Source organism: Mustelus asterias, chromosome 3, assembly GCF_964213995.1.
Source record: "Mustelus asterias chromosome 3, sMusAst1.hap1.1, whole genome shotgun sequence".
NCBI classification, from domain to species: Eukaryota; Metazoa; Chordata; class Chondrichthyes; order Carcharhiniformes; family Triakidae; genus Mustelus; species Mustelus asterias.
Genome location: NC_135803.1, coordinates 72,492,362 through 72,511,872, shown reverse-complemented (window position 1 = coordinate 72,511,872; position 19,511 = coordinate 72,492,362). Strand labels below are relative to the sequence as shown.

Here is a 19,511-nt window from a genome sequence, read left to right as displayed (position 1 = left end):
GTACATCAATAATGATTCAACAAATGGCAGATAAATCAGAAGTATTATTTAATAGATATGTAACAAGCTTTGTCACTTAATTTTCTTCTTACCACCATTTTGTATTAAGATGTACATTCTTATGTCATGCATTTATCAGCAGTTATAGTTAGCAATACCAGATGAAATCATCCCAATAATTCTTCATGTAATCATTAATTCATTGCGTGGAACTTTTCAAAAAAATGGCAAAGTGAATGCAAACCAAAGTGTTTCTCCCCAGAGAAACAGGCAGGTTATCTCTCCCAGTCTTCTGAGACTTCATTACTGTGTGAATGTAAGCCTACTTGTGACTAATAAATAAATTTTAAACTGATCTCAAATTGAAGGTAAAGTCTCCCCCCCCCGCCCCCCCTCCACCACCATCATCGACATTGGGCCATCAGAACACTACCCCCCCCCCCCCGCCACCCCCACACCACCATGTAATGGGAAACAACATGGGATTCCCTCGTGGCCCTGCCAGGGCACTGCCCACTCATTTCCCTCACCACATATAATGACCTCCAAGCCCCCGGTGTAGTCATCACCATTAGTTTCAGCTTTTGGAATTCAAAATGTGCAATTATGCAATTGGTCGTTCATTGTTGTGTTCTCACTACAAACACGAACAATGATATAATTGCTTTTTCGTACACAAAAAAAATTCATATTTGGAAAAACTACTCACTCAGAGCATAATTATGGAACGCTCCAAATTCCACTCAATGATTCTCATGTATTTTCTCCCATTACTGTAATCATGTTAAGGGCAGCACATTGTTTAAATGTGACCCAGATTTGATTGCCGTCCTGGGTCACTGTCTGTGCGGAGTTTGCACGTTCTCCCCGTGTCTGCGTGGGTTTCCTCCCACAGTCCGAAAGATATGCTGGTTAGGGGCATTGTAGGAGCTCCAATGTAATGCCTTGAAACCTAACATCAGAAGATATAATTCAAGCTAACACTATCCAACACCATGTTATGGGGAATTTGAAATGCTCCTAATGGAGCATAATGAAATGTCAGTGCGGATTTGGAACAGTTACAACAGAACCCAGTTGAGTGGTGAGAGTTCTATTGTGCCTAATTAAGTTGTAATGGTTGAATTTCCAGATTCTGTCCCAAATTGTACCTGCTTTTTAGATGTCCCTTTCACTTAATATCCCCAAAATCTCAGGCCCTAAATGACTCTGAACTCTTTGGAGATTGAATTAAATCTCTATGTAGTTGGACAATACATTTGAAAAAGATATTCCAATAATGATCCACTTCCAGCAACTACCTTTTTCTTCATGCCGGAATTCATATAGTTCCAGATATGTACTCCCTAAATGAAGCTCTCTATATCCTCCTTTTTCCAGGGATCGTAGTAACGTTCCCAGCTTGAATAGGGGATTGGATAAACCGCCTTGGAATCCAGAAAGAGATCCCATTGCATTCTTTTACAGTGATTTTGAATGCATCCTTAAACTTGCACCATCGCTTCATAACACCGGTTATCAGTGTAGGACCTCGATGACCCCAGGTGTGCCCAATATAATTGGCTTCAAAATCTTTCATGCAGTCAAACAAAATCTGATGATGTTTGAAATGAAATCCCATTGCTCCATTACTGAAAACAGCGTCATGTTTCAAAACGGTAAAATTCACAATTGGCAAAGGTTTTATTGATATAATATCACTATCCAGGTTTGAGCCACCATATTTCCATAGCAGAGCTAACCTGCAGCCATCAGCAAGGACATAGATCCAATATTTTTCCAAATCTGGATTCACCTGTGATACAAAGTAAAATCGAATCCATTATGTTCCTTTTCAGCATATCTACACTGATTTCTTCACCAGTTCTTGTGGCTCCTCCTTCAGTTAAAGATAATTTCGGTCAGTTTGTAGGCGCTTTACTTGTTTCCCTAAAATAATCTTTAGTAAAGAGTGGGAGAATTTTTGTATTTGTTTGTTCCCCAGTGGGGCATCCCTGAAGAATTCTGGGCCTGAATGGATCCCCTGCCATACATGGCACAATGTTCAGTACATAAAGTGTTAGTGAGGAAGTCTGGAAAGAAAGACTTTGGCCTCAGACCCTGCTAGAGAATGAGAAGAATGAGATTATAATTATTTCTGAAACATGGCTGAAGGGGCAGGAATCACAACTCAATGTTCCTGGTTCTAGGGTTCCCAACATGATCAAGGCATATAGAAACGCAGGGAGGAACCATGGGGGTTAAACTGAGGAATTGGGATAATTACACAACTGGCAATATTCTTTTAAACTTCAAACATTTGGAAATTCATTAAAGACTAAATATGTAGGGAGCAATTTTCCGGCCTCGCCACACCTGGCGCAGATAGTGCCGATCCAGGAAAATTGCCTGTGGACCCAAAAATGGGTTTTGCGCCTGGTGCCAAATGATATGCAATCATCCCAGTCCCTTTCTACTGGCACGAACTGGATCGCATCCAGAAAGGGCATGAGGCTGATTAGCATATGATTCTCACAGCCATCCTTATGCTCTACATGAGCGCCAGAGTGCTGAGCTCAGTCTGCCACATGCTGCTGCCAATGGTCTGTGGAATCAGGGGTCCATATCTGGGGTGGCTGACCATTGGGAGGGACAGCATTGCGCTGCACACCATGCAACTGCATTGGGGTGCAGAAGACATCATGCCGCATCATGTGAAGTGAGGGTACAGCCGTGTGGGAGGCCATTGGTGACCATCAGGAGGCATAGGCAGTGCCTGTGGCTGCTGAGGCAATGGTGTGGCAGCCAACTGAGGTGGCACTTGGCACCGGGGATGGTGTAGGGTTGTCAGATTCCAGACACGGGGTGCTAGGAAGGATTGAGGGGCCCGGGATGGATAAGCTTACAGGCTGTCTCTCCCTCTGCCTTCTGGTTGCATACAGACACCCAGGACCATGTCTAAGTGAGGGTTGGGGACACCACTGTTGGTCCAATGCTCAAGGGGTTGGGTGAGAGGGGTGGGTGGTGATGGGTGGCTGGGCCTAGGTTAAGTAGCTGCCATTCCAGACAGTCGGTCCATGTGGGTCTCCATGACCCTCACTGTTGGGATTTCTTGGGGGGCCAGTAGGAGTTGCTGAGTACAAATGGGGGTAAGAAAATTGGTGTCAGTGGAGTGGGAAGTATTAAGTGAGGAGTTAGAAAGGATTCAGAACAAATATCTTCCCAGAGAGAAAAATGTTGAAACTCCCAAATCTAGATACCCCAGAATATCAAAAAGCAGACAGAAGCTTCCTGTTTTGCCGAATCCTATTCTACCAGAGCACAGCACGTGGGGTCCGCGCAGTCCGCCCGGAGGATTCAACTCGGCGACTCGGGTCAGTCGCGTCGGGGCTTGGGCGGATCCCCGTTGCTGGGGACCGCTTCCCGCGCGGGCACGGCTGTCGCTGGGCGCATTCCTTCCGCTGGTGGTGCGCCGCGACCGGCTCTGGGTTGGCTGGGAAGGCCGGTGGGGAAGGTGGCTCGTCGCTCCGGTGGCGAGTGTTACAGCCCCCCGGCAGGAGTCTTCGCCATTTGCCAGGGTCGAGGAAAGCTACCGCTGCCGCGCCTTCTCTGCCCGTCCGCGGGCGGGGACGGGCTCACCGTGCTCCCGGTGTGATTGTCCTCAGTGCGCCACGACCGCGTGACACAAAGTCCACAGCAATATAAAAACGCAGCAGTGAAAATTCAAAAGGAAAAGCAACAAGATGGCAAGAAAAAATATTACAAAGTAAAATCTAAACTGCAGACATTGTAGTTAAGGAGGAGAATTGTGAGTTATTGGATAGAATAAACATACAGGAGAGGAAACATTCTGTGATTTGTCATCTTTGAAAGTGAATAAATTACAAAACTTGAATGAAATGTATCCCAGCCTTTTTTTTATTCATTGGTGGGACACGGGCGTCGCTGGCTGGCCAGCATTTATTGTCCATCCCTAGTTGCCCGAGGGCAGTTGAGAATCAACCACATTGCTGTGACCCTGGAGTCACGTAGGCCAGACTAGGTAAGGACGGCATATTTTCTTCCCTAAAGGACATTAGTGAACCAGATGGATTTTTCCAGCAATCGACAATGGTTCCATGGTCATCAGTAGATTCTTAATTCCAGATTTTTAAAATTGAATTTGAATTGCACCACCTGCCGTGGTGGGATTTGAACCCAGGTCCCTAGAACATTAGCTGAAGGGGAGGCGATGTGAAAATCCTGTCAGATTTGCTGACTTTTTCCAACATCACCTGCTTTAATACAGGGTACTTTCCTTTATTACTCATGATGTAGAATAGGGTGGTACTGTGCAAACTGTTGTCTTGATGATGCACTACAGCCACAAATTATTTATGAGCATATATAACTCCTTAAGGAAGACATATGTCTTTAAAAGAAATACAAGCAGAAACACCTAAAAGGGGAGGTAGGAAAAAGAGACTGAACTTTAATCCCCTGTGATTACAGAAACAACAGAGGCTGACTGTCACATCCCAGCAGACGTCTAAAACCCATCTCCTGCTGATCGATACCTCAGAATGTGGAAGTGGTCTGATTTCATAGAATCTGGGTGGAAGATATATTGTTTAAACCCCTTCTGGAATACACAAGGAACTTGGATAAAAAGCCACAGGCAGACCTGATCAGTGTATTCTGGTGCTGGGATACAAGCGTGTGTGACACAGGAACAAGAAGGAACAGCAGTCAGTCACCATTGAAAAAAGCCTGCAAGAAAATATATCTGTTGCTGGAACAAAAGTCAGCAAAAGCAACAAGCTAATAAAAATCAGATAACTTTTCAACCTCCCTGCAGAATCCAGCATCTCCAAACTAACTGCTAAACTATCAAAATCAGTTCTACAGGAATCACCAAACTTAATGGCTGCAACGTACATTTATTCCCATGGACAAACCAATGACTGATTTGCATAGTTTTTAATTTTATCTGGACTTTTAACTTTTCATTTGATCAGTTTGTTAACTTGTGTGTTGCTTTCTTTATTACTTTCTCAGAATTTCTTTGTAACTAATAAATTTGCTCTTTGACTCAAGAAAGCCTGGTTGAATGGGCTCCTTCTAAAAAGTCAATATATTTGGACTGGGGAAAGGTATCCATGGGGGGGGGGGGAAGGGATTCCTTTTAAATTAACCTTGTTGTGACCAACTGAGGTGGGGCTGAATAAAGAAGGGGAGCCAACTAATTCCTCTTCATTCAGGAGCATAAAAGAATTGGGGTCCCACTCAAGAGCTTATCAAATTGGGGAACATTGCCGGTCAGAACATTGTAAAATACTAGTTAGACCGTAGCTAGAAAACTGATCATCATATTACTGAAAGATGTGATCAAATTACAGAAGGGGATTCATGAAAATGTTGACAGGAATTAAGAATTTTGTAATAAAGAAAGATTGGAATTAGCTTGGGTTGTTTCTTCTTAACAAAGGAGGCTGGGGGCAGATTTGATGAGAGGCTGAAAGCCTATGAGAGGCGAACAGCCAGGCACAGGAGGTTAAAGCAATTGGTAGAAGGGATAGGGGGGAATTGGGGAAACTTTGTTCAACCGGACGGTGGTGATGGCCTGGAATACCCAGCCTGATAGGATGGTAGAGCTTGAAACCCACATCACATTTAATAAAACCACTTGGATAGTGCCTTTAAGTGCCAGAACTTTCTGGGAGACAGACCAAAAGCTGAAAGTGGGATAAGACTGGATAGCTCTTTTTCAGCCTGTACAAATACAATGGGCTGAAGGGCATTCTTTGACGTGAATTTCCTGTTTCTGTTTTGCTGAGGCTAAAACATTTTGCTTGCCCTGTTATTATTCCCTCCATTAATTATCAATATGACATCCATGCACCACACCTTTAACTAATATTAACTGTCAGTGCTGCTCTTTGAGAAACTATTCCCACCTCCATGCCTTGTTTCTTCATCCCTTACAACTATCTGAGCATCCAGCAACACCAGCAAATTGCAGCATGTACCCTCACTCGATCTAAAACTCCTGAATATAGTAACATTATGGGTGGGATTTTCCAACCGCGCTCCGCCTGAAACCAGAAAACGCCTCCCGAGGTCAATGGATCTTTCCATGGTCCGCTCCGCGCCTGCTATGATTCCCATGGCAGGCAGAACAGGAAAATTCACCCATGTACCTGGCCACAGGTTACATACATACATATGAATGATCATGCGCAGAATGCTAATGTTTCACAGCAGAGCCTGCCCTCCAATTGTCTGCGAATTGCCATTGGACCAGGAAGCCACCCTGCCGAGATCGTGTCATAGATAGCATGTAACAAACACTCCATGTTCCCCAAAAATTCAAGTGCAGGTTTTTCCCTCTGGTCAAAATTAACTTTGGGACCTGGAACTTCAGGGCCTGCATGGATAACCCCAGACCTTTGAGAGCGATAGACCTGAACACCACATCAACATCATAGCTCATGAAATCAAGTGTATCAATATCAACAATACCATTCTAAATGAGACACATGCAAAAGAAGGCCAACTGAAGAAACAACTGAAAACAGATGGAGCTCTGGAGGAATAGAGAGAGAGTAGGAAAGAACTCAAACGGGGAGTTAGAAGGGCAAAAAGAGGTCACGAGATGTTCTTGGCAGGCAGGATTAAGGAGAATCCTAAGGCATTCTATTCATACGTTAGGAACAAAAGAGTTGTCAGGGAGAAAATCGGACCTCTCAGGGACAAAGGAGGGGAATTATGCTTAGAACCCAAGGGAATAGGGGAGATCCTAAATGAATACTTTGCATCGGGATTCACGAAGGAGAGGGGCGTGTTAACCGGGAGTGTCTCGGAGGGAGGTGTTGACCCGTTAGAGAAAACCTCCATTACAAGAGAGGAAGTGTTAGGTTTTTTAGGGAACATTAAAACTGACAAAGCCCCAGGGCCTGATGGCATCTATCTTCGACTGCTCAGGGAGACAAGAGATGAAATTGCTGGGCCTCTGACGGAAATCTTTGTCGCTTCTTTGGACACGGGTGAGGTCCCTGAGGATTGGAGGATAGCGAATGTGGTCCCGTTGTTTAAGAAGGGTAGCAGGGATAACCCAGGAAATTATAGGCCGGTAAGCTTGACATCCGTGGTAGGGAAGTTGTTGGAGAGGATTCTTAGAGTCAGGATGTATGTGCATTTAGAACGGAACAATCTCATTAGTGACAGACAGCATGGTTTTGTAAGAGGGAGGTCGTGCCTTACAAATTTGGTGGAGTTTTTTGAGGAAGTGACAAAAACGGTTGATGAAGGAAGGGTCGTGGATGTCGTCTATATGGATTTCAGTAAGGCATTTGACAAAGTCCCACATGGCAGGTTGGTTAAGAAGGTTAAGGCTCATGGGATACAAGGAGAAGTGGCTAGATGGGTGGAGAACTGGCTTGGCCATAGGAGACAGAGGGTAGTGGTCGAAGGGTATTTTTCCGGCTGGAGGTCTGTGACCAGTGGTGTTCCGCAGGGCTCTGTACTGGGACCTCTGCTATTTGTGATATATATAAATGATTTGGAAGAAGGTGTAACTGGTGTAATCAGCAAGTTTGCGGATGACACGAAGATGGCTGGACTTGCGGATAGCGAAGAGCATTGTCGGGCAATACAGCAGGATATAGATAGGCTGGAAAATTGGGCGGAGAGGTGGCAGATGGAGTTTAATCCGGATAAATGCGAAGTGATGCATTTTGGAAGAAATAATGTAGGGAGGAGTTATACAATAAATGGCAGAGTCATCAGGAGTATAGAAACACAGAGGGACCTAGGTGTGCAAGTCCACAAATCCTTGAAGGTGGCAACACAGGTGGAGAAGGTGGTGAAGAAGGCATATGGTATGCTTGCCTTTATAGGACGGGGTATAGAGTATAAAAGCTGGAGTCTGATGATGCAGCTGTATAGAACGCTGGTTAGGCCACATTTGGAGTACTGCGTCCAGTTCTGGTCGCCGCACTACCAGAAGGACGTGGAGGCGTTAGAGAGAGTGCAGAGAAGGTTTACCAGGATGTTGCCTGGTATGGAGGGTCTTAGCTATGAGGAGAGATTGGATAAACTGGGGTTGTTCTCCCTGGAAAGACGGAGAATGAGGGGAGATCTAATAGAGGTGTACAAGATTATGAAGGGTATAGATAGGGTGAACAGTGGGAAGCTTTTTCCCAGGTCGGAGGTGACGATCACGAGGGGTCACGGGCTCAAGGTGAGAGGGGCGAAGTATAACTCAGATATCAGAGGGATGTTTTTTACACAGAGGGTGGTGGGGGCCTGGAATGCGCTGCCAAGTAGGGTGGTGGAGGCAGGCACGCTGACATCGTTTAAGACTTACCTGGATAGTCACATGAGCAGCCTGGGAATGGAGGGATACAAACGATTGGTCCAGTTGGACCAAGGAGCGGCACAGGCTTGGAGGGCCGAAGGGCCTGTTTCCTGTGCTGTACTGTTCTTTGTTCTTTGTTTGATGCATTTCATGCTGGAAGGGTTTTCCTGAAATGGACCTATGCATCCACTGCTTCACCATCAAAATGAGCTTGTCTGGTGCCTCAGCAACTCCCTCGTGGGGGAGGCAATGGCCTAATGGTATTATCGCTAGACTATTAATCCAGAAACTTAGCTAATGTTCTAGGGGCCCAGGTTCAAATCCCGCCATAGCAGATGGTGGAATTTGAATTCAATACGAAGTATCTGGAAATAAGAATATACTGATGACCATGAAACCATTGTCAATTGTCAGAAAAATCCATTTGGTTCACTAATGTTTTTAAGGGAAGGAAGTCTGCCATCTTTACCCGGTCTGGCCTACATATGACACCAGACCCACAGCAATGTGGTTGACTCTCAACTGCCCTCAGGCAACTAAGGATGGGCGATGCCCATGTCGCATGAACAAATAAAAAAAATTCCAGCAGCTGGAGTATCGCTTCTCGGCCTTTTGGCTAAGATCAAGTGTAGTCTGCTGATGCTGCACTTGGTAGTGGTCATTGGGTCACATTATAAGCTTCATATGTTTCATATGAAGCAATTTTTAAAAGTGGTATCTCGGCCTTTTGGCAAATGAGATCAAGCCTTGGAGGAGGAATTCTCCGCCTCCTCCAATCAGCTTGGCTCATGTAGATCAGGCCCAAGACAGGGTAGAGGATTGCATGCCCTGTCTTGTCAGCCTGGATCGGAAATGTCTCAACTTGTTGAGACTCTGAATTGGACTTGATTTGATTGAATTGGAAAAGTATAAAAAACAAAAAAAATATTGTGCAAAAATGTGAAGTTGTTCACTTTGGCAGGAAAAATAAAAAAGCAGAGTATTATTTAAGTGGAGAGTGACTGCAGAATTCCCATGCCTGAGGGTGCAGAGGGATCTTGGTGTATTAGTGCATGAGTCACAAAAGATACAGCACGCAATCAAGAATGTTATCCTTTATTAGAAGAGGAATTAAACATAAGTAAAGATGTTATTCTTCAGTTATATAGGGTATTGTTGAGATTACATCTTGAATACTATGTTCAGTGTTGGTCTCCATTAATGGAAGGATGTAAATATTTTGGAAATGGTTCGAAGGTGGTTTGCTAGATTGAAACCTGGAATGAGTGGGTTGTCTTATGAGGACAGGTTGGACAGGCTGGGCTTGTTTCCACTAGATTTTAGAAGAGCAGGGGGTCTCTTGATTGAAGTATGTAAGATCTTGAATTGTCTTGACAAGGTGGATGAGGAAAGAGCATTTCCTCTTGAGGGTGTATCCACAGGTATGGGGCTCCGTTTTAAAAATTGAGTCACTCTTTTGCGACAGAGATAGGAGAAAGTGTTTCTCTCAGGGATGTGCAACTTTGGAATTCTCTGCCTCAGAAGGCATTCGAAGTGGGGTCATTGAATATTTTTACATAGATAGGTTCTTGTTAGGCAAGGGAATCAAAGATTATCAAGAGTAGATGGGAATGTGGAATTCGAAACACAAACAAATCAATCAGGGTCTTATTGAATGGCAGAGCAGGCTTAAGGGGCCAAATAACTTACTTCTGCTCCCGTTTCATATGTTCAAATGTAATCCTTAATTTCTCCTGTTAGCCGTAATTTGATCACTATTCCTGCTGTTTTATTAGTTAAAATAATGCAAATTTGTTGCAAATCATGCATTAACTCTTTAAATGCCAGCCATTGTCTGACTACCATCATACCTTTAATGTGGTTCCTTAATCTATCTCAGCCAGTTTGTCCCTCATAATTTTAGTTTCCATTGTTTAGATGAAAGGCCCTAGTTTTGGTTTAAAACAAATCATTTTCAAACATATTATGGTCACTCTTCCCTAAAAGCTCCTTTACAATGAGATTATTAATTATCCCTTTCTCATTGCGCAATGTTGAATCTAAAATGACTCATTATCCATTTGGTTCCTAAACATACTGCACCAGACATCCCTATACATTCCAGGAATTTGTCATCCTCAACATTAGTTCCAAGGTTTATCCAGTCTATATGCCACTCATGATTACTATGTTACCCTTGTTACATTCCTGATTCCAATTCTCTTCCTGTGCCTAAGACAAACTTTCGTCCATTTCTATGGCTAATAATTCCTGGACCAGGTCGTTAGTTTGTTATCAGAGACTTATAGCTGAGGGGCTGACCAGGAGTCTATCCTACTCTTACCTATTGGCATGTTTGGAAGGATTTGCAGATAGGCACATTCAACCTGTCTGACCGCGTTATGATCGCACTTTCCTTGGTCATCAAGTCCTGGGGTGGGACTGAAACCCGGAGCTTCTGGCTCAGAGGAGGGACACTGCCCACTGTGCCACAATGCCATCCTTGTTACATGTTCCTCTAATTTCCTGATTATTATAGTGCCCTACATTACCACTACTATTTGTTGGTGGACAGTAAACAACTCCTACCAAAGATTTCTGTCCCTTACTGTTTCTTAGCCTAAACCTAAATTGATTCTATATCTTAATCTTCCAATCTAAGATCCTCTCTCATTAATATACTGAGCTCATCCTTGATTAACTGTGCAACCCCACCTTTTATTCCTTTTTGCCTATCCTTCCTAAATACCAAATAGCCTTAAAATTTGATTTTCCAACCCTGGTCACCCTGCAGCCACACATCCAAAATGACAATTAGATTATCTCTGTTCACTTCTATTTATATCTTCAATTCATCTACCTTGTTGCAAATGTTGCACATATTCTGGTAGAGTGACTTTTCTGACTTTTCTCAATCTCTAACCTTAACTGCTCATGTACTCTTGTGTTCATTCTGTCTCTTCCCGACACACTTTGATAACCATTTCCCTTATTTTTGTCCTGCTCTCTTACCTTCTCCTATCTTTTTCATTTATCACATCTTCCAACACCCCCAAAATTTAGTTGAAAGACCTCTCTAATGTCCTAGACATACAACTCTCCAGAACACTGGTCCCAGCACAGTAGAGGTGGAGACTCTTCCAACAATACAGCTTCTACTTTTCGCAATATTGTTGCAATGTTCCAGGAAACAAATATATTTCTTCCACACCAATCTTACACTTCTAATCTTACTTACCCAAGCAAACTTGTTTGTAGCTCAAATAATAATCTAAAGATTATTATCTTTGAAATTCTGCTTTTTAATTGAGCCATTAGCTGCACATACTCTCTAAACACAACGTCCTTCTTAGTCTAACTATGTTGCTGGTAGCAATATAGACCATGATCATTGGATCCTCCCCCTCCCACTGCACATACCTCAACAACCCAGAGCAAATATCCTTAACCATGGCAATGAGCAACAACATAGCCACCTGGACTCAAACTCTCAACTCCAGAGAAGAGTATCTACACCCCTACCCAACACCCCCGCCCCGACCTGACTATACTTTTTCCTGTCACTACAATCCTCTTTGCTCTCCCCATTTGAACAGCTTCACCATGGTGCCATAGTCACACTGTTCATCCACCTGCAGTCTTTCATCTCAGCCACACAGGTAGCAAGCACGTCGGTACCTGTTGGACAAAGTCAAGAGTTGAGGCTCCTAAATGTCTACTTTTGTTTTCCTCTTCACTGCCTGACTTGCAGTCACACCCTCCTGTCCTTGACAATTGACAAACATTAAAGTTCTGCCTAAAACAATGGAAGTAACTGCCTCCTCAAACAAGGCATCCTTCAATGTCCGTAACTCAGCCTCCAGTACAGTAACTCAGAGCTGAGGTTGCCTGAGGGGCAGACATTTGCAGTAGATATGGTTGTTTGGGATTGCGGTGTGTTCTACAGAGACCCATATGCTACAGTTACAACACAGCACCAGGTCGTGAGGCTCTGTGCTCAACATCATTTCTGGGCCCCCCATTACCCCAGGATCTGATGTCCGAAACCCACATTCTCTATTCCTCCAACCCCTCACAAACACTCTCACGTACCCCATCTCACACACACTCTCTTCCTCCCCACCCTCACACACACACTCTCTCTTACTCCACCCCTTACTAACACGCTTTCTACCCCCTCCCCTCACACACACTCTCTTCCTCCCCACCCCTCACACACTCTCTTCTCCCCCCGCCCACCACCAACAGTGACTCTCTCTCTCTCTGCCACCACCAAAGGTGTAGTTGGAAATTTCAAGGTGCAGGAGCTCTAAGAAAGTGTGTATATAATTTCTTAATATTCTATTAAATTTGCCAAAATGTTGCTCCTGTCCACGCCAGCAGGATCCCACGGTCCCGCTAATGGCAAAACCCCGTCGCAGGATTTCCAGCGGCGAGAGGTGTGTTCAATAGGAAACCCCGTTGATAACAGCAGGACCATAAGATCCCACCGCCAAACATGCAGCGGAGTTGGGGAAAAATCCTGCCCATTGTTTTCCTATATATTAATTATTTGATTCCCAAAACATCACTAAAACTATGCTTCTTAAGTGAAAGATTAGGGCCAGTTGGCATTTTATTTTGAACCATGAATCATTGAAGCATTAGTCTTTCATATAGCTAGAAATTCATTATGCTAAAGTTTTATTATGTGATTCAAGCCTATTAAAACAGCTTTACTTACAAGATGTGTAGGTTAGGTGGATTGGCCATGCTAAATTGCCCTTTAGTGTCCAAAGATGTGTACGTTAGGTGGATTAGCAGGAGTTAAAGGGAAAGGGTCTGGATAAGATGCTCTGTCAGAGAGTTGGTGCAGACTTGATGGGCTGAATGACCTCCTTTTGCATTGTAGGGATTCAATGATTCTATATCGAAAATAACTGAGTAAATAAGTAATAGACAAGTCATAATGGCAGAGCAAGCTCATGGGGCTGAATGACCTGCTCTTGTTCGTATGTTGCTGTATCAATATTAACGAATGGGTTTGGCATATGTGTGAAAACCTTCATGCATCAAACCCTTTCTTCAGTCAATTCAAACTAGTCCAGATTTCAAACTATTAGTCAGCTAAATTAACGGCTCATTTGTACCTCTCCGATTTTCTCCTGCATTCGAGATTAACTGTCATCAGGTCCAGCAACCATTGTATCATCTTCAATAGTGAAAATGAATACAAAACACATATATTTACATTTCGGCCATATCCTATTCCTCAATCCTCACCATTATGCTTAGTCTTTCAAAGGATGTACATGGCTTTTCTGGTCAAGCTTTACCATGATAATGCAACCTGATCAGTTGTTTTTTTCCAATGCATTTTTGACATTCATCTGTGGCTTTAGTTAACTTCAGCTGTACCTGATACCTATACATGTAATCTTGCCAATATGTTTTACTTTGTGAAATATTTATTTTAAGGCTACTTTCTGACTATTTCTTTAAATAACTTTATTTTTCTTCTCTATAAACTTATTTCCATCAACCCAATCTCCATTTTAGAAACTTTTCTTTCAAACAGTTGAATGATTTCAAGGGTAGAAGGACAACATTACTTATTGCAGATAGCAATGGAACACCAGTATAATTAGGCTGTGGATATTGTGATAATTTGTCACTGAAACCCCTCATGAAATACTGGACATGTTTGTCTGGATTTAACTGAGCGGCCGATTCCACTGAACACACCGCCAATGGTGTGGGCTCAACTTCAATCGTCTCCACAAATATAATGCCAGGATCCATGACTCATTTTGAATGATTTGGGTCTGCTTTATCTGTACTATTTCCAAGATGTTATTTTTCATAAACTGATAGGTTTTCATCTTGTACAATTGGAACAGAATACCACAAACAGTAAGGGTGAGAATGAGCAAGAACCATTTGTACCGGGATCCCATGGTCTGGAGCTGAGCTGTTTCTTCAAAGGCTCCTGTGAAACATAAAGATGGAGAGTCTTTGTTTAGTAATGGAACACCATATTATTAACACTTGTACTGAAATCATCCAGGATTTGCATAAAATGCATTTAACTATCATGTCATTAACACCTGCACAAATGCAGTCAAAAGATATTCCTGCTATGAGTGAATAAGGCAGAGAAACCAGGAAATTATGGAGCTGTTCATCTAAAATCTGATTTACAGACCCATGTGGGATGACAACACGAGTCACTTCCATCCACTTTCAACATATGACCATTTTGTTTGCATTTGTCTTCTGCCAATTGTAGAGGTGCTAGGTTCCAATGACTCGCGAGCAAGGACTTACAATAATAGTTTATTCAGTAGTCTGAGCAGCTCTTACATGTTTCAACTTTGCCCACGCTCCGGGGAGATCTCCCATAAAATGACGTTTTAAGTAGCCACATCCTCACATGACTACTCGGTCTACATCTTCCCTGTTTAGGTTGGGACAATCAATGGTACTGAGATGTAACAGTAACTGTGTGCTAACCTTTTTACAGCATACAGATTGAAGAGGTTAAAAATACACAACTAGTTACATAGGGTGAATCACAGGTTAAGCTGTTGCAACTGGCGCTTTGCCCATTGCATCTCCTTTCACCACCATCACCACCACCTCCCCCCTCCATAGAATCTCTACAGAATCCCTACAATGCATCTGGGGCCCATCGGGTCTGCACTGACTGTCCGAAACAGCATCCCACGCAGACCCACTACCCCACCCCCCAACCCCTCCCACCACCTCACCCCCACCCCACCCCACCCCACCCCACCCCACTGTGCTGCCACCTCCTTGTGTAAGAAAGACAAAGCCAGTTGTACACTAGTTCATTACATTGACCTGGAACCTTGTGTTGTGTTTGATCATACACCCTGAGTTTATGATTGTGCCAGTTGGCTGCGTCAGAGGTGTTTTCAGGCTGGTGTTCTCAATGGGACTGTGTGCCAGTGGGTGTAGGGTTTGTTGCATGGGCCTCTGGAGAAGTCTCCATTTCCACTGGTGTATCGGACCTGCATTGTAAGCTGGATGGCTGGGGCACTGTGGCATTTACAGGTTCTGGTTCCAATACCTGTAGTAGGTGACAGCAGTTTTGTAGATAGTGAGCACTATCTGGGGCTACAGGTGCCCACCCTACTTTATGTGCCCCTTACCACAGGAAACACGCCCAGCAGCAGGTAAAATTCAACACGATGGGTGTCAAATCCTGAAGAAAATCCTGGCACTTATTGATGCTATTTTTTTTTCGAATATAATTTTCTTGGTATGTTAACTTCTGTGAGTTCCAGTCCTTGATTCATAGGGCTGGATTTTCCAGTCCCTCATAACACAGCGGGATCTTCCAGTCCTGCCGCAGCAAATGGCGATTTCAATCGGCCTCGAACCGGGGATGGGGATGGAGAGGGGTGCTGAAAAATTCCAGCCATAGAATCATGGGATGGTTACAGCACACAGCAAAGCCATTTGGCCAGTGGTGACTGTGCAAGCTTTTGGTAAAATCTATCCACCTATACTGCTACCTCTCTTTTTCTCCATAAGGTAAGAAACTTAGCTGTCCAGATAATTACAACATTTCATTTGAAAGCCATTTTGAATCAGTCTCCACCACACGCTCAGACAGTGCATTCCAGATTCTAATTACTCGCTGCATATAAAAGGTTTTCCTCATGTCCCTTTTGGATTATTTTTCCAACCACCTAAATCAGTGTCCTCTGAATCATAGAATTCTATAGTGTAGAAGGAGGCCAGTCGGCCCATCAAGTCTGCACCAACTCTCTGACAGAGTATTTTACCCAAGCCCTATCTCTGTAACCCCATGTATTCACCCCGTTAATATCCCTACACATCTTGGGACACTAAGGGGCAATTTAGCATGACCGATCAACCTAATCTGCATATCTTCTGACTGAGGGAGGAAACTGGAGCACCCGGAAGAAACCCACGCAGACATGGAGAGAATGTGCAAACTCCACACAGTCACCCAAGGCCGGAATTGAACCCGGGTCCCTGGTGCTGAAAGGGGTGCTTTTGGCCCCTTGCTGGAAACATGTTCAAATTCCAAATTGGCTGGACTGCTGTGTTAGGGATTTGGATATATTTCCCACCTTGGTGCCCTGATACCCATGCTGGCTTCTTGAATCTTAATCTGTGGGGTTGGAGTTTGCTAATTTTCTCTACTTTCCTCCCCTGAAGTCATTGACTGCAGCTATGATTGGGTTCCATGGGCATAGGTTGCCCTGCAGCACTTTGCCCAGGCAGTCTCTTTACCCAAGGGACTAATTGGTAGATGCTTTCAGGTTGATCAACCATGGACTGCATCACGGCCTGCTCGATCCTGACCTTCTCCAGTGTCCATGTATCAGCATACCCAGTCGGTATCAGTGGATCACCTCCTGCAGGTTGAGATCTGGCTGATTTGATTTCCTTCTCTAGCCATAAGATCATAAGATATAGGACCAGAAGTAGGCCATTCAGCCCATCGAGTCTGCTTTACCATTCAATGAGATCATGACTGGTCCAAAACGATAATCCTCAACTCCACTTCCCTGTTTTATCCCCATAATCCCTGATTTCCTTACTGATTAAAAATCCACCCATCTCAGCCTTGAACAAACTTAACAACCCAGCCTCCACAGCCCCCTGCGGTAAATAATTCCACAGATTGACCACCCTCTGAGAAAGGAAATTCCTCCTCATCTCTGTCTTAAATGGGCAACCCCTTACTCTGAGATTATGCGCTCTGGCCCTAAACTCTCCCATAAGGGGAAACAACCTCAGCATCAAGCAGAGAACATTAAGCGAGTTATACTGCGACCCTGGCTGAGAATGGACATGGAATCAAATCTGGCACCTTCTGATCTGTATCAGTCCAATATTTCTCTTATGAAGTGAGCTGCTAGGTGTGCCAGGGTTGGACATTTGAGCAAACAGAATGGCTATCTTGCAAAGATGCTCCCTTCCCACTCTCAGCACTGAGCCCCATGATGATATCTGAAAGCTGACGGTTGATGAGAGAAGGACCTTGCTTCCTTCTATTTCCTGGGGCTTGATGTGCTTTTAGATTTCAGTGTGTTGCACAATGATAACAATAAATTGCTTCAAGTTGTTAAATCTGATGTGTTGAAACCCAAACAATGACAAAGGAATTACCTTTAATCCACCACATTAACTTCCCCATGAGCAATATTAACTTCCCCATGAGCAATGTTAACTTCCCCATGAGCCACTTAGTTCTTTCTTTGGAATACTTCCTAAGGAGATGTGGGAAGCAAAAGCTGGGTGCTGCTTTCTATTCATGCACATTTCTCATCGCCATTGCCCGCTGGTCGGATCTTCGGGTTTTGATTTGATTTATTATTGTCATAATGAAATGTGAAATGTATTGTTTCTTGCGCACTATACAAACAAAGCATACCGTTCATAGAGAAGGAAAGAAGAGAGTGCAAAATGTACTATTACAGTTATAACTAGGGTGTGGAGAAAGATTAACTTAATGCAAGGTAGGTCCATTCAAATGTCTGATAGCAGCAGGGAAGAAGCTGTTCTTGAGTCAGTTGGTACGTGACCTCAGACTTTTGTATTGCTTTCCCGACGGAAGAAGGTGGAAGAGAGAATGTCCAGGGTGCGTGGGGTCCTTAATTATGCTGGCTGCTTTGCCGAGGCAGCAGGAAGTGTAGACAGAATCAATGGATGGGAGGCTGGTTTGCGTGATGGATTGGGCTACATTCACAACTCTCTGTAAGTTTCTTGCGGTCTTGGGCAGAGCAGGAGCCATACCAAGCTGTGATACAACCAGAAAGAATACTTTCTATGGTGCATTTATAAACGTTGGAGTTGTAGCTGACATGCCAAATTTTCTTAGTCTTCTGAGAAAGTAGAGGCATTGGTGGGCTTTCTTAACTATAGTGTCTTTCCACCAGTGGCTACAGCATTTTGTGGCTCACCTGTCCCACCACCAGGGAACGGGCTGCAAGGGGGTCATTTTTGGCAGGACCAGGAGATCCTGCTGGTGGGATGGGCCAGAAAACCTTGCCCCAGATCTACAATTTCAAATTTTGCAAAGGCTGCCAAATTGGGAGGTGGGGGCGGGGGGGGGGGGGGGGGGGGGGGGGGGGGGTGGGGGGGGTTGGGGGGGGGGGGTAAATGTAGTTAACACAAAGGAAAAATACGAGAACATTTGAATGAACTTTCAGAATGGAAGTTTAGTTAGCAAAATTAATTTCCCCAAAGACTGCTGTCCATCTATAAGGCAAAAGTCAGGAGTATCTCACAAAACGTGTCTGTACGAATGCCGATATGTGGAGGAATCTCCTCCCTCAGAGGGCCGCAAGCCCCCGGAACACCCCGCCATAGAGTCCCCATGCACATTCAGGCTGAGATAGACAGACCCCCAATGAGCAAGGAAATCAAGGGCCATGGGGAAAGGACAGGAAAGCGGATGCGAGGAATGCCGGACCAGCCACGATCCTACCGAATGGCAGGGCAGGCTCAAGGGGTTGAGTGGCCCACTCCTGCTCCCACTTCCTATAATCCCATGGAGGGATTTGTAGATAAAGGCGAGGGTTTTAAATTCGAACCACTGGGAAATAGGAGGTCATGTCGTTTAGTAACGAATGGGCGAAATAGATGAACAGAGCTTAGTGTGGGACAGGATGCTGGCAATGGAAGTTGGGTGATTGGGATTTTATGATCGATGGCAGCTGGGAATCGAGCAAGGAGAGGATCAGAACAATCAAATCTACAGATGATGGCCATCAGGATGAGGGCAGCATTCGGTACCCCTCTTCCTCCTTTATCTAGAGATTGATACATGGTTCCCTCCAGACACAATCCAGATGAACTTGAAGATGTTTTGGGTGACTGCTGCTGCACAGGACGGAGGTATGGGTCAGATCTACACCATGTACACCCGAGTGTACCTCACACCTGATGATCAGGCTTTTTCCTGTGGGGAGGAAGCATTGTCCCCACATGCCCAGTTTCTGCTTTACCTTGGCAATATGCTCCTCCCAGTTTTTGGTGCACACCCCAGCCACTCTGATCTGTATCCCAACACCTTCAGTTGATCTGATCTGATGGCGAAGGGGACAAAGGATCCATCAGCCCAGTTCCCAAAGAACACAAGACCATAAGTAGGAACAGGAGCAGGTCACCTGACCCTTGATCCACCCCACCATTCAACAGGACCGTAGCTGATTCAAACCTCCCCATGTCC

General features: G+C 44.4%; 1 non-coding gene and 1 pseudogene across 1 annotated transcript; one reads left to right on the top strand and one right to left on the bottom strand.

Moving 5' to 3' along the window:
* Positions 1 to 1,238: 1,238 nt before the first annotated feature.
* On the bottom strand, positions 1,239 to 14,232 carry LOC144491404 (alpha-1,4-N-acetylglucosaminyltransferase-like; annotated as a pseudogene).
* Positions 8,914 to 9,106, top strand: LOC144491916 (U2 spliceosomal RNA). Its single transcript, XR_013497512.1, has one exon. It is a non-coding gene; the product is annotated as a U2 spliceosomal RNA (small nuclear RNA).
* Positions 14,233 to 19,511: the final 5,279 nt, after the last annotated feature.